A 12695-nucleotide genomic window follows, 5' to 3' on the forward strand; every position below is an offset into this window, starting at 1 on the left:
AAAAAGTCGGTGCAAGAAACTCGAATGGAGCTGGAGACTATCCTATGATACGGAGGCTAAATCAATTTACAGAGCTGTGATTAAGAATTTTCATAAACTTAAACGCTTAGAAATGAGAGAATATTTTGTCAAGAAGGTGACCTCCGCCGGTAATTCTTCAAAAACCCTTCTTAAAATTGTGAAAGATTTTACTAAACCATCCGCACTTTCTAGCATGATTTCCCCTACTCAGGAACTCTGTAATGGACTATCGGACTTCTTTCATGACAACATTTTAGACATTTACTCTACGTTTAGCCCTACCCGGGACTGCCCGGTTCAAAACTCAGTGGTAACAAATAATGGCTCATTTACCACCTTTGTCCCGATCTCCACTGAGTTAGCACTTCAAAAATTGCTCGCCTGTAAATCAGGCTCCCCAAGGGACCCCTGCACGGCATCATTATTTAGCTCTTTAGCCCCCCTCATTATTTCTCCTTTGAATTTGATTTGGAACTCCTACCTGCGAACTGGGGTTTTCCCTTCGACCTGGAAACAGGCCCTACTAATACCTATTTTTAAAAGAACGGATGCTGATCCTTCTGTTTTTAAAGATGACCGCCCCATCTCCCTTCTATCTAAACCAGCCAAAGTCCTAGAAAAAGTAGTCCCGGAGCAATTATCCAGCTATCTTGAGCCGTACCATCTTCTACACAACTCACAGTCTGAGTTTAGATCTGGATATAGCACAGAGACTGCTCTGCTGATGGTTTCTGAAACAATTTGTGAATGTGTGGATACAGGTGAAGCAGCGATGCTGGTGCTTCTCGACCTGTCCACGGCATTCCATACAGTCTCTCATGCTATCTTGCGTGAGAGACTACTCAGCCTCGGGATTCAGGCTACCCCTCTATCCTGGATCAGATCTTTTCTAAATAGTCGCACTCAACAGGTCTCCCTTCAGCCATTTGTTTCCGAGGAGAAACCATTGAACTGTGGAGTCCCTCAGGGCTCCGCCTTGAGCCCGCTATTTTTTAATATATATCTCTCTCCTCTGGCCTCAGTGGTAGAATCTTGTGCCGTTAGAATGATTTCCTATGCTGACGACACACAATTGGTGTTCTCATTTAGGGATCACTCTGAAGCAACCTTCTTGAATTTCAGACGCTGCTTGTGCAACATCTCCACCTGGATGGCACTAAACACGCTTAGGCTCAACTCTGATAAAACTGAGATGTTGTTCCTTAATCAAAAAAAAACTCCTCCACCCCTATTATCGTGGCCATCGTAGTTGAACCGGAACCTGTGGACTCAGCCAGGAATCTTGGATTCCAGTTTAACAACGAGTTATCATGTAAATTGCAAATCGATCAGGTTTCCTCTGCCTGTTTCGGTAAATTGCACATGATTCGCCAAATTCTCCCTTTTCTTCCTCGGTAATCTCGCCAGACCATTTTTCACGCCCTAATCACCTCACATCTGGACTATGCTAATAGTCTGTACGCTGGGGTTCCTGCTTACCTGATCAAACGCTTACAGATTGTTCAGAACGCGGCGGCTAGGTTGATCTATAGCATTCCATACCGCCACTCGATCTCTCTCTACCTGAAGAAGCTCCACTGGCTTCCAGTGACCAGGCGCAACCAGTTTAAGTAACTGGTTTTGGCTTTTAGAGCATTGCAGGGTCAGGGCCCGGTCTACCTTAGAGCTCGACTTAAGCATGCTCAGTCTAATCGCTCACTCAGATCAAACCATCTTCGCCTCATGGTGACTCCCCATTTTCGCCGCTCCAGAATGGGTGGCAGAGCTTCCGCAGTGATCACGGCCAAAGCTTGGAACAGCCTGCCATTGTCCTTACGGATGGCTGAATCTGAATCTATTTTCGGATGTGACTCGAAGACCTGGCTGTTTTCCAACTCCTAGCCCTCTATGAGTACCCGCATCTATCGTCTGTCCTAGTGCCGGGACACCCCCGTTGGGGGTAGCTGTGCGCTTTACAAGCTTCAAAATAAATAAATAAATTCAGGCAGAAAGGCAGCAGGACAGCAGAGTAGCAGTCCTTCTCACAGCAAAGCAGCACAGCAATCCTTCTGAATCTTCCACAGGTCCAGAAGTGTACATAAGAGTTGGGTCTGAGGGCTAATATTTATACCTGTATCAGATTTGAAGTAGGAGAAGGTTCTGGAGGTTTCCACCCCCAGTGGTGTTTGGAATTCCCTGCCCCAGCCCCAGGTGGCTGGGGGCACAAAAGACTAATGACAAACCCTTTGTGACTGAACTCAGGCATTGCCTCAGTGATGTGCAAGTGTGTGGGCGACAGCTGCGTCCCCATATCAAGTCAGAGATGGCCAAACCTGCCAACCCTTATTCCCCCTATGTTGTGCTGTTTGGTAAAAATACACAAAGGCCAACTGCCAGTTACACCTGGTCATGTTTCCCAGGATACAGGCTGCAGGGACCAAAATGTTAGGACAAGAAAATGGCAACTTTCTGAAAGTTTAAAAAAGAAAGAAGGGGTTGGGCCCGTATCAGTCAGCAAGCCCTACACATTGTGTACAAGAAAAAGTGCCAATGCTGAGGGTCATTTAACACTCACACAGGCTTTGAATTTCGTGAGCTTGCAATTCAATTAAAACGGCCATCATTTACTTTTTATAATTTTCTGAAAATATTAACAGGTCATTTATATACATCAAAAATCATACACAGTAAACAAACACACCTTATATAAAAAAAACTATCAATCTTTTAGCAGAAACTTAAAACCCACAAAACATTTTACAGTACATCACATGCAACAAAAAAAAATGCAATACTATTTCAGCTATGTGTAAACATATACCTATATTTGTATCCTGGTTCTGAATAAATCTGTCATGAAAGAGCAGGACCAGTTGCAGCCATTCATAGCTCATGCCTGGAAGGCCTATACCAGGAGTAGAAAACACAAATTCAAATAGTGGCATATAACAGGAGTATTTTCTTCATACAATTTCCATAATTTGCCCTGTAAGCCCAAGTTCACTTATTAACAACGCTCTCTGGGTTGTGGCCTTCTTGACACGTTTCAAACCCTGAAACGAGTGGTGGTTCTCCGCAGGACTGAGAACACATGAATACTCTTCAGCTAACAAGTGGATTTGAGTTCTTTTGGTCTTCCAATTCATCTCAGGAAGAAAGTGCAAATATTTTTCTCTCTTATGGTAACCTGCCAGCCTCTAATTGCTGCTTGTCATCTTCTGAACTCTCCTGATTGTCATGAATTGTGTCTGTTTGGCTTGGGGGCTCACTTAGACCACGCTGGAGGGAATTCCTTGCGTGGATTTCTCAAATGCAGTGTTTTTCTTTGCACATTCTTTCTGTGACTATGCCCTCGAGCAGGAGGGAAAGGCTGTGTGGGACGCTTTCTGAAAGTAGCATTTTCAGAATTGTGACTTAAAATCCGACTTTATCATTAAAGAGGATTTAAATTACAATTCCTTAGGCCCCAAAATCGACATTCCTACTTGTTCCCAATTGAATGTAATCACTTGTTAAATGTAATAAGATAACCCAATGTTATCCTATGGGAGACCTTCCAGTAGGAAATAACAAATGCAAGGGTTTTTTACCACCAGGACACGTAAAACTTAAAAGTAAATACCCAACTTTTTGCACACTGCAACCTGCCCTCTTGGTTGTTTGGGGCCTACCTTAGTGGTGACTTATATTTATCCACATAGAAGATTCAGGCCTGGCAAAAGGTTTATCTTGTCAGGTCGAAATGGCAGCTTTAAACTGCACACAAATGCTGCTATGGCCTGTTTGAGACATGTTTAAAAGGATACTTGAGTGGGTGGCACATTACGCACTGCAGGTCCACTAGTACCTTTTAATTTACAGGTCCTGGGTACATGTAGTAACACTGTATTAGGGACTTACAATGAAAAAAGTGACAATTGGTAGTAAACTAATGTTGCCATGTTTAAAGGAGCGAGCACATGCACTTTAGCATCAGTTAGCAGTGGTAAAGTGTGTAGAGTCCTAAAGCCAGCAAAAACTAAGTTAGCAAAAACAGGAGGCTGGAAGGCAAAAATATGGGGAAATACCATGCCAAGGATGTCAGGTCTAACACTCTGCTAAAGGAGCTGATGATCAGTGGTCTCAAAGGCAGTGGACAAATCAGGTAGGACCAATCTCCTATACCTCCATTGTAGACAACCCCCATAGCTTGTTTAAGGTAGAGAGACGGGTGAGTTCAGTACTACAGCCCAGCCAAAGGCATACTTCAGCAGAGTCAAGGATGTGATTGGTCTCTACAATGGTCTGGTGCTGTGAAGCCACAGCTTTGCCAATAATTTTCACAAACTAAGGGAGGAGGCAAATAGGTCTAAAAGTCAGTCAATACTACAGGATCAAGTAAGGCTTCTTCAACACGAGCGAGACCATTGATTTCATCCAGGTGCTTGGAAATGAACCGGACTCCAAAGAGCTATTGAACGGGATGCCTCCGTGCTCAATATTGATCCTGCCCACTTCTTTCAACACGTGGGCTGGACAAAGGTCAACTGGGGAGCTGGGCACGTGTGATGTGCCAAGGAGAGAGGTATCAAGAGTGAAGCCATCAGAAAGAGGGATTGGAGACTGGAGCAAAATGCAGGTAAGGAGGAAGGTCTTGAGGACCCGGCAAGCTTTTTGGTTCAATATCGTGGCAAAAAGAGTTGCCTTATCACCAAAGAAAAGGTACAGATCATCACACATTTTAGAATAGTGACAGCATGGATTGCTGAACTCCGAAACAATTCTGTAAAATTATTTTGCTTTACGCGAAGAGTAGGCGATGAGGTAATTAAAATGGCTGTTTTGCTGTTTTTACGGCTTGTGTGTGTTCTAGTTGTTTCCTTTGGTGTGTAGTAGGTGGGTCTGATGAATAGGTCTCCTCCAGTTTCCTTTAGTCTCATTGATGTATGATGACTGGTGCGGCCTTCAGTGAATCAAGAATTGAACATAATGCTCTAGGCTGGGATGAGGATTGTGAAGACTGTGGGATGCACCTTCCAGTGGAAGACTGGCTCACTTGGAGACGTGGCACTGGATGGGACCCTCCTTTCTGCTAATTTACAAATCAAACGCTCCAATCAGCACTGGGAATACACCAGACGGGATGACATGCACAGGAAGACAAGGGGGAGACGATGTGGCGCTGTGGACAAAGCTGCCGACCTTGGAGGTTCGAGCCTCGGTGTTGGTTCAGGATTCTGTGATTCTTGGCAAATCACTTAATCCCCCCGTGCTTATGTGTCCTTGTAATAGGTAACTGAACTGATGCTCCAATGCCCCCGGGTCGAGTTCGCGCCGTATCAATGGGCGGTAGCAGACGCTGACTGGCCATTAATCAGCCACGACTCATTCCCCTGCAGCCGTGCCACGTCACTCCAGGTGTTTACATTCTGTGTTTCGAAAGCACGCCTTCTGTTCCGCAGCCACCTTGTAAACAAGCATTGGCCCACGGCTGACACCTCTGAAGATCTCGTGTTTCCAGTGTGCTGGGCTGTGAGAGGGACCGCTCGAGGCGTCCAGTGCCGCCCTGTGCAGAACTTAAAGACAGCCGGTTTGTTCCAGTCTAACATCTGTGCAGCTCACGGACTGGAAGGGCCAGTTCTCACCCCTGAGGGCTGGACATGACTTCTAAATCAATGTTATCTCTCTTTCTGGTCTGCGTCTGTGAGTTTGACCAACAAGTTAATTCCAGAACAGACCTGTTGTCTGTGTTAGGAGAATGCACAACAGTAACACCGCCGATATCTTACACACAGAAAAAAACGAAACAGCGAAAAGCACAGAAATTAGATGCACATTTTAGATTTCCAAGGCCTGTCTGTCTCACAGTAGAACTTCAGAATGTCTCTCATAGGCGTTCACCACTTTAAAAAGTCAGTTCGATGTCGTTTTTAATTCCTTGCTAGCTCATTTGTGAAATGTTCTTTAAAGAGTTAGTTTCCCCTCACGTATTTCAGTACCCCTAACATGTTGCACATACATACCCATGACTTACATATATAAATTGTTTTTGTTTCAGTGTATACATTTGCTTTTATGGTTCAGCCCCGTGAAGAAGAAAGAGTTTGTGGCTGCCTGCATTGTGTTCGTCTTTCAGCAGGATTGTTGTTTCTTGCTGAATGTTTTATGCGTCACTGATGTCTGCTTGAAAGACCCAGGCATACATTTATTTTTATGTAAACAATGCTTTGTAGCGCAAGGGCCTGACACAAGTGGACTTTGGAGCGCTATAAGGATAGCACATAAACAGTCAAGGATATGTTTTGGTGCGATGCATAATCAGTGCAATTTGGATATAACTGGAAGGTTTAATGCAAAGGGGTCAATGATTTTATACATTGGAATTAGAAAAGTAGAGATGGCAGTAGGGCGTCCATGTTCCTTCCTCTGCAAAACGAATGCTCCTCTATTAAGCACGGTTGATATCTCGCGCTCCGGTCATCTAAATTTCACTTTGGTAGTATTAAGGGCGTTATTATGTAACAGGTGATAGGCCCCTCCTGGGTGATAACTACAGTGTTGGAAATGGCCCTTTCTACTGTGCTTTCCGTCAACTTTTTGCTTTTCTCCTTCCCGGTTTTTCTCTGATCAAGGTGCTAGCCTTTGGGCTTTGAGCGCGTTTGAGACTGCCATTCCGTGCTAAAGCGCTGTGCTTGTCATATACATACTGGTGATTGGTGTATATATGATTGGCTGTTTCGAGTTAACTGTAAGTCGCTTGTCAAGGGGAAAGACATATATGCAGGGCATGTACCTCGAATGTGGGCCTGCAGCACTGGTTGTGCCATCCACGCAGGTAGCTCATTGATCGTACCACAGGTTTGCCCTAGTGGGGTCTATGTACGCAAATTACTGTTACTTGGCTTGATATTTAAAAAACTACGTGCCAAGATTCTGCATGGCTTTTGCTATACCAGAGTTTTCCCTGGGGACCGGGTGCAGTGTTGGGAAGAGATAGGGCACGTGCATGTGTGCGTTACATGCAAGGTGAATGGCGCCAGATGTGTGTTCGGTACGACGGGGCCTGCTTCCCACATTGGATTAGCAGAGCAGAATGTAAGGGAAGCCTACAGAGCAGTATTTCCTACTTGCAGAATAGTAGCAGTATAGTGTTTGATATGGATTAGTTCGTAATGGCAAATCCTCTCCGGTAGTGCGAATGGATCCAACATTACATATTGGAAATGTCACTTTGGGAAAGTGGGCATTTCGTTACTTGTGACTGTGTGTGCCTGTCGGCCTGTCTACAACTCACATCTGGGTGCTGGGGGGACAGCTACATCTGTGCATTCCTGATAAGACAGCAATACATTAGGGGCTCAAGCGAAACTGCAGACCTCTGCCTCTGAGTGACCTTTTTGGGATGGTTATGTGGGGGTGGAATTGAGACCTGCATTCCAAGTGGCAGAATCTTGGCCCCACTAAAGATAGTGATCAAACCTTACGAGGTAGGATGGCAGACAGGAAAACATTTAGACAGGGCCTGTACATTTCAAAGGTGGCCTTTTGAACTGATCGCATGTTCAAAGGCCATTGTGGGTATAACTACTGGGGCTCTGGCCTCGTAAGTTAGAGATGCTTTTAGATTTGGAACCATACTACACTGGTTTGATGCTGGGACATCGACACAAGGAATCATTATGGCAGGAGGGACTGCAACTGGATTATCTGCAGACTTGTGGAGGCCTGGATCTTGTCATGCTCCTGGAAGGGATTTATAACTTGGTGGATTTTGCATGAATGTTGCTGGCCTGCAGCTAAGTGCCAACTGTCAGGGTCCAAGTCCCTAAGTATTCTCCAAGGGCCGGTTGGCTGGCCTCCTGTCCACTGAGAACCCAGGGACACAATGGATCTCCCCATTTCCACAAGATCGTAAGGTGTGGTGTGATGAAAACAGGTGGAAGTGATCCGTGGTTGGGGCAAGGACCGTTCTGACATACATCATTATCACATCATGCAGAGGAGTGTGCTCGTAAAGATCATCAGCACACCTGAGGTGCCGGAACATGAGGTGTGCAGGGGAGTGCAGGGGAGGCTGCAGAGTCAGACGGACACATGCTTGCAACCAGGGGACCTGTACTAGCTTTCACTCTGGAGCGTGTAGTGTCCGAGGTGTGTTGGGGGACCTGAGCTGGGAGCTGACAGTCTTTTCCCCCCAGATCGGGAGGACAACAGTGCCTGACATCGTTCTTTGTTGTGGAGAACATCGTGACGGGGCCTGGGGGTTTCGTTGTGCCTTGTGGGCATCTACGGCTGGCTGTCGGCAGCTACGGCAGCTCACACCTCTGCTTGAGGGGAAACATTTCTCCAGACTTGGAAGCGCATCAGCTTCCTGGGTGACAAACTTCTGTCAACGGGGGGGAGGATCACGATCCCACACTCGTGCAGGAGCCGCTGGGTACCTGGAGATCTAATCCAGGTGGACAAAACTAAGTAACTGTTTCTTTCCATTTTAGGTGGTTCTGACAATCTCATCAATATAGCACCAGCAGGGTCAATGTGCATCATTGGTTGGTGTAGTTGAGCGGGCTGGGACATGAGGCGTAGTCAAAGACCTGTGATTGCTTGACCATTGCAACTGTTGAGGGGTATGCGATATAGGGGAGTGTTGTGTTGGATGAATACCTATAATTAGGGCATGTATGTTCATGCCATTCTGCTGCTAATGGGAAGGTTTGACAATTGCATATAACTGTATAGTGTATATACAATGTGTATCTCCTTTTGATTTCAATGTGTGTGTAACACAAAGAGCAGTGTTATATACATTCTGCGGGGAGTCTTTTGTGGCAAACGCAGAGTGTTGCGAGGGTGGTGTTGTGCCCATAATTTACACTTGGTGCCTGAGGATAAGCCAGACTGCTCCGTGCCAAGGTACCCAAGGGTGAGCACAGATTATCACAAGTGTATCGTACTGATCCTATCTAGGATGGTGGACTGGCTCAGATGCGTTCCAGCCATCCAGAAACCGCAGGGTCTAACATACAGGGTTCTCGATTCTGTGGAAAAGTAGGCCAATATCTGCAGAAACAATAGTTACAATCTGCAGAGATATCTTGAAAATGAATCTAAAGAAGTTTGGAAAATGTAGTTTCCAATTTCTGTATTGGACAGGTCAACAAATATAATTCAGTATTTTAAAATGCATCCTCTGTGTACATTTGAGCTCCCCATTCAGGAATATTTAGACATAGGAGGAAAGGGACTTCATTTAATGAATTACTTCATCAGCCAGTGCTGGCTTTTTTTCTTAGCCGGTAGCACCTTACAGACTGGGATTTATGAACCCAGATTGTCGATGTTACCGCAGAACTCAACATGTGGTTGTCTGAAAAGCTTGGACTTACGGAAAGTGTCACAAATGAAATTAAACTTGCCATCTTCATTTAAACTTTAAACATGCAGGCATTTAAATATTTCTGACCTGAGCACAGTCTGCGTAATACAATGTTGGAGCAATTATAAAAGTGAAAGAGGAAGAACATACCTAGCCTCTTGTTTTTGCATCTTAACTTTTAAATAATTCTGTGTCACATGAATAACTTTTAGTCAGCCCTGGCTTTCAGTTGCCTGCACTACGAATGCTGTAGCATGTAGTTTGTATGTGCTGTTTAAATGCCTGGTCTACAAGTTCCATTGTTTTAAACTACAGATTAAACATTCATGAACCTGGCTTATAACTGTTAAATGGAGTTCCTCTAAATCGATAAAATATTTACAAATGTGTTTTGTTGAATCCCAAAGCGAGTGACTCATTTTGAAAAGGCGGAATTTTAGAAGATTTTTAAAGAATTGTATTTTGTTTTATTTGATTACATACATTTAAAAGCCACAATGTAGCTCTATTTTTATGTCTTTTCTAGAGTCAGCTTTAGTTGTCTAACCAGGCTCATTTTTTCTAAACAATTCATAAAAAGTATACATGCATGTATACCTACATAAAGGGAAAGACACACAATTGATGGACGGAATGCAGAACAAATCAAAACATTGACCCCCAGTCATTTGCATTTGTCACCCCGAGTGCGAAGGGTATGCCCAGACGTGGGTCCCGTGCTCTCCATGCCACTGGAATCAAGCTATCCTGGCTGAAGAGGGGTGAAACCCCGAAACCGGTCCTAGGATGCTTGTTTCCAGTCCAAGGAGGACCTGGCTTGGCAGTTCGGGCTGGACTGTTCCCATGAGGCACAGGGTCAAGACTGATTTGCAACTGGAATGGCATGGTGAGCAAAAAAACGATGGATTTAGGCCTAGCTCTCTGTACTGGGGTGAATGTATGACATTGTTCTGCATTCTGTCCATCAACTGTTGTTTTTACATACATAAAGGGTCATTTTGTCAGCCCTTTTCATCCATTAGTCTGTTCAAGTGTCTTTTACGTTTTGCTTTCACCCGCTATAGCATAAAGCATAGGGTATCGAGTGAGTCTACTTAATCAATTGGCTGACTTGCACTATAAGTGACAACACTTTTCCCTGATCACTTGGGCACAACCGACTGCAAAGGAGTGAACTTTTTACTAACTTTTCTTTGTAAATATATGGCTGCCACTTTTCGATAGCAGCATATTTAATATGTTATCCCTCTAAACTTTGATTTTGTTAGCATATTCTTGCAAGAAAAAATAATTTGGAAAAAATGCCACGCCCCAAAAAAGGGCTCAGTTCAAACTACTCACAGACACATTCAAGGCAATACACAACATAGGCCCAGCTTACCTGAACAGTCAAATCTCCGTCCACCAACCACCAACACATCTGAACTCTGCCAGACTTCTACTCGCACACCTTCCAAATCATAAACAGAACCAGATCCAGAAGCCGGGCATTCTCGAACGTCGCTCCTAAAGCGTCAATCGACCTCTCACTTCACATCAGAGCCTCCTTCTCTTTTTTTGAAGCTGAAGACCTGACTATTCAACAAACCACCCTGCCCTAGACAAGCTAGATGAACATCCTAAGCATATCCTCACGGGTGATAGCGTGCTCCCTACAAGACACTTAACATAACACTTCCAAAGGGAAAACCTATTGGCTTTATCAATGCTTGTTTTAAAACTAATTTTAAAAGCAAACAAACATTTTAAATCAAATACCTTTATATCAATATGCAGTGTTAGGAGAAACCTGTTGAACAACCACAAGACATCCTTTGTTTTAGTACAAGGTTGTCACTGTCTCTGCTCTGAAAGGTGTGCCCTCCGTCTGTTATGTCGCAGGAAAGAAATTGTATGGCTCCTCGTGAACTTTTCATAAACATGCTTGAACGAGAACCGAGACCTGAAATCTGTAGACTTACGCAGCAAAGTTTTAGGCTGTCTCTAGGAATAACCATATTACTACCTGGTCTGGCACATGGTGATTGCAGAGCAGCCAATTTGTGGAAATGTTTCACGGTGTTAGGTGCAGCGGTACCTTGGAGGGAGTGGTGCCTTGTGCCAAGCACAGGCTCCCATATTTTAAATTTAATGACAGCCCCTTTCAGCATCAAAAAAACCAAAAAAAAACTTTGAGTCTGCAGTTGATGTCCTGGTGAGGTTTCATGCCCCGAAAAGTACATCGGCTGAGCAGAACCTCCAAACAATTACTTGAAAAGTTCTTTCTTTGGGGATTTCCAATTAACTGTGTTCTCACTGTATGACAGTGGCTCCTCATCAGGTGGGAGTGTGAAAGGAGAAGATATTGTGTGAAATGCACACTGGCACAGAGTGAGGTGGATGGCCCGTGATTGATGCTGCAAAGCCATATTCTCCAGCAGGCTTCCCCTACCAGAAGAGAACACGAGTCACCTCCACTGGATGGGTAGGGCCACATTTACATACAGGGATACCCAATTCAGATGTCGTTAAGATGCTACCTCTACTGGTGCTGTTATCAGATGTCCAATTAGATAGTCAAAAAAAGAAGAGGGGAAACAACACACAATTAGGCCTGTCCGATTGTGTCATGTCTCCTCGGGTTGGACTGAGGGTTCCCCCATAAAGTCCAGAGAATTAAAGAAGGAAAATATCCTGATGGATTTTGAGGGAGTCCAAGAGGCCCTTTCCTGTGGGACACAACTTAACTCCTCTATAACAAGAAATGCCATTTGTGCCTTGACCGCTAGTGAAGTTCTGGACAGGAATGACACATGCCAGAGAAGGAGGTAATCCAGACCATTTTATCACTAACGTGGATAAAGAAAACATTTCAGTAATCCTTCCCTGTCCCTGAAACTACCACTTGGCATACAGCTTGATATTTTCCTTTGAAGAGGGACCTACACTTTTTTGTGTAACACAGCTTTGACATATTAATATGAAATGAAGATAGTAAAGCCTACCAAGACACACACAGTCCCTTGGTATATCATACAATATCATCTCCCTTCACCTGGTCACCCACAGGAAAGCCAATATCACACCATGTAAAGAGGTGAACTGGACACCCTTACTCAGAAGAGGCTTGCAGATGGTTTGGGAAGGCTCTGCAGCAGTGCTTTATATGAAAATAAAAAAGGGCAGGTACTAAATAAAGCTGTGGACTAGGTGTAGAGTTTGGGGCTGGGGGCAAGGGGCAGGACTAGTTTAAAAAAAAAAAATCTTCAAGCTTTGAATGCAAGAAATATGTATGATTTGTAAGAATGTTGGATGAGATGTGGAAAAGAAAGAATTATCTCAGCAATTCTACCTGACAATA

The 12695-nt window shown here is 44.4% G+C and overlaps 1 protein-coding gene across 3 annotated transcripts in view; it reads right to left on the minus strand.

Annotated features, from left to right (window-relative positions):
* The window catches only part of KCNJ15 (potassium inwardly rectifying channel subfamily J member 15), a 150230-nt gene that overhangs the window by 41655 nt on the left and 95880 nt on the right, over positions 1-12695 (minus strand). Inside the window, exon 1 of one of the 3 annotated variants that reach the window (XM_085621263.1) lies at positions 2822-2889. The exons of the other annotated variants lie outside the window; for them this stretch is intronic. The gene's annotated coding sequence lies outside the window, so the exon portion shown is untranslated. Of the gene's footprint in view, positions 1-2821; positions 2890-12695 lie in introns of those variants that run through there. 3 annotated transcript variants of the gene reach the window in all.

This window comes from Triturus cristatus, chromosome 8 (genome assembly GCF_964204655.1).
Source record: "Triturus cristatus chromosome 8, aTriCri1.1, whole genome shotgun sequence".
Lineage (NCBI taxonomy): Eukaryota > Metazoa > Chordata > Amphibia > Caudata > Salamandridae > Triturus > Triturus cristatus.